We start from the raw sequence: 3599 nt of genomic DNA on the forward strand, positions 1-3599 counted from the left end.
ACACCTTTGTCCAGACACAAGGGTGCATCCAGGATAAGTCGCGGGAATACTTTTTTCAGGCCTAGAGTGCTGCATACATTATGCAAAAAGGAAAGTAGGGAGTACTGAAAAGTTACTAAGTTTTCGGTGAAGAGGATGTCCTTTTTTTTAAACACTCTAGAAACATGGCTAACACTGTAAAACTGCTCACTTCGAATTACTGTTTTTCTAGTAGAGATTGTAAGCATAAGATTAGCATAGTATTATCCATGTGGATCTAGAAAAGGGTTTACCTCCAATCTGCCACCCTGAGTAAAAAAGACCACTAGACACCAGGGACAGGTAAAAAAATAAGAAGAGGTGAGGACAGCCCACCCAGTCATATAATATAGCGCACTCTCACCATAGAACAGGCCCAGAAGCCCACTTGGCAATGGGAAATAGATAAAAAAGGAGTGGGGGCCCTCCCAGGCACTGAGGGGCCATCCCAGGCTCTGAGCACTGCCAACACCACAGAATGTGCCCAGAAGTCTTTCTGTCCCCACTGCGGGGAATTGGGGGGTTACATCCAATCTGCCTCTCCGAGCCGGGCATAAATGTCACTACACTCCAAGAAAAACTGGCAAAAAAGAAGGGGTTGGGCAGCAGTTCCAGATATCAAGCTGTGTCCCGAACCTAGAATGGGCCCAAAGGTTTTTGGACAGATTGTGGGGGATTACCAACAATCTCTCCCTGGTGGGAAGGGGGGGACAGGTAGCCCAAAAAGCATCAGAGAATTAGGTAAAAAAAGAAGGGGTGAGTGTGGTCTGATGTTAGATGTACAAATCTGAGATATCCTTTACCCAGTCGGAGCAATGTTAATGCTTGTCTTACCACTCCCCTCACTGCGATACAGAATACATTTCTTCCGGACCATGTCACAATTAAGAAAATGGGGAAATGTAACAAAATAATACAGAAAAAAGATCTGGTAGGTTGACTCACTGGACACCCTCATCCACGGTTGTCGGTTAGGTGTCGCCCTTGACATAATACCAGGTAGACGTTGAGGATGTGGTGTACACTATGATATAAACATAAACACAAACAAAATTACCCACAGATGTTAGTGCAAGTACTCCCCTGGGCATCCCACTACACTCACTTCAGTATCTGCAACCATATCATCAGGTAGCCTAGGATCTTGTATCAGGAGGATGATATGCTGTTGCCTTAAGTTAAGTCACCGACTAATTGTCTTAAGGAATGGATCCCTTCCCCAATCTGAAAGTGCTGTAAGACACCTTACACACATTTCCTATGTCAATGAACTGTTCAGACCTGAACCAGGTAAACCTTCTTGTTACTTCATCCTCCAACTATCCCTAAACGGTAAAACAAGCTGGGCATGAGATGCTGAGGGCAGTGCTATACACGCTAGCAGTTGTAGTCCTGTATTTACTGACTTGTTACATTTGCCGAGAGCTGTTGTGGCGAGATACTATTGTAAGGCATTAAAGATGCCCTCTTGGGTGTGCATGAGTGGTAGCATGACTTATTGTACTATTTCAAATGCACCGTTGTTCACTGCAGATCCGTGACACAGGATGACATGCTGAGAACCACTGCAGACTCGTGACACAGACTCATGACACAGGATGTCCACTCCAACTCCACTCCAACTCCAGAATCGTGACACAGAATGATACGCCAATGTCCTTTGCAGGCTCGTGACCATGAAGTCCAACAGCAACAGAAGCTGCTCTGAGGATGCGACGGAGGCTGCACAGATTCCTGATTGTCTGGCAACCGGGTGCAAGCGGGGTGTGCCTTTATAATCCCGGTGTGATATAGATTGCTGCTGAGTAGGAGACTAATTTCATCAGGCTCATACCATGACTGGTGACTCATTTCCTGATTCTATACCCATCAGGTCCACTCTGAATGACTCATTTACTGTTTCTATAATCACCAGGTTCATACCATGACATGTTTTTGGTGAATTTATTCCTGACTGTATAAGCATCAGGTCCAGTCTGGGTGATTCATTTCCTTATTTTATATTCATCTGGCTCAGACCATAACGTAATGATGTCAACACAACAACTAGTCACAAACTATATTGGGTGACAGCACACACAATCAGAGGCTCACATGAAAAGCACACAGATATGCCTCACAGATGCACATGGGTAATAAATGTGGTCTCATGCAGCACACATTCTCCAAGATTGCACAGCGCCTGTCCAGGGATGCACAGCACGACAAGCGTCATCTATGGTGGTGTATGTCCGCTTGACACCTGACCAGACATCAACAAATGCCCAAATCAAGGAATGGATGCAGCAGTTTTCCTGCACCTCAAAGGGAAATATTGGGGGAATTTATCCCAATCTTCCCCCGTGGACACAAAGCCAGGCACCAGAGAAAAATAGTTAAAAAAAGAATGAAGGGTGGCTGGCCCAGTCATTGGATAGGTCCCAACCCAAGAAGGGGCCTGGCAGTTTTTTGTCCTCCAGGAGGTCAGATTTGGGAGATTTACCCCACATCTTGTCCTCAAGGCATAGAAAGACCACTGGACAACTAAGATTTTGTGTAGGAAAAAATATAGGTTGCAGTGGTCTGTCCAGCATGGGCCTACCCCCCCCTCCAAAACCCCAATAGATTTTGTCACCCTTCGGTCTAAAGAATGATATCCCCATTTTAAGCATGAGGACATTTTGATTATTGTGGGCATAGTTTTGGCATAAAAGCTGGCAGATAGGGAATACATCCCAATTTTCACTCACTTAACATGCTAAATGGCTGCTCTCTTCTGGCTCTCGTTCAGCAGGAAACCAGGTAACCCTATGAACCCAGGGCACTTCTGAAACCTATAGCCCCATCATATCCAGGGTGGTGTGGCTTGCATGGATCCTACAATATTAAATTACCCCGAATGCCCTGCACAAACATCACACTTTGACTGAAAAAAAAATGTTCCTCGTATTTCTGTAAGAGAAAGTTCAGGAATCCACACTTCTCCTGATATTAATGTACTTCTGTGGCTGATCCCTTCATCTGTGACAGGAATGGACTCACCAGGGACCATAAATCAGCCACATTGAATTCATATGGTCAATGTTGTTATCTGTTCCAGAGAAATGTGAGGAAAATATGTGATTTCAGTTTGTGGGTTGCAGGGCAGAACACTTACTAGGATCAATGCACACACACCATCCTGTATTCCCCTAGGTTTATAGTTATCAGAAATGTCAGGAGATTGTAGGTGTCCCTAGGTAGTGGCAGAGCCCAGGAACAAATTCCAAAGCTACTTATATTACCAAAATGGGCAATTGTAAAATCTTGATGTCTCCACATTCAGTTTTGAGTCTATCATGTCAAGGGCAACAGGCCCACCCACACACGGGGTGCACTTAATAAATTGGGAGAAGTGTGGGAACAAACCGCCCGATTCATGAAAGAAAATAGCGCTCGCAAAGGGCCAGATTCTGAGAATCTGGCCCTTTGCGGGAGCGATTTTTGCATTTGGGATTCAGCATCCCAAATGTAAAAATCGCTAATTGCGATCTCGCAATTTTGCGAGGAATTACATTTAAGAAATCTCTATTTGAGATTCCTTAAATGCAATTCAACATCCA

This window comes from Lissotriton vulgaris, chromosome 8, assembly GCF_964263255.1.
Source record: "Lissotriton vulgaris chromosome 8, aLisVul1.2, whole genome shotgun sequence".
Classification (NCBI taxonomy): Eukaryota; Metazoa; Chordata; class Amphibia; order Caudata; family Salamandridae; genus Lissotriton; species Lissotriton vulgaris.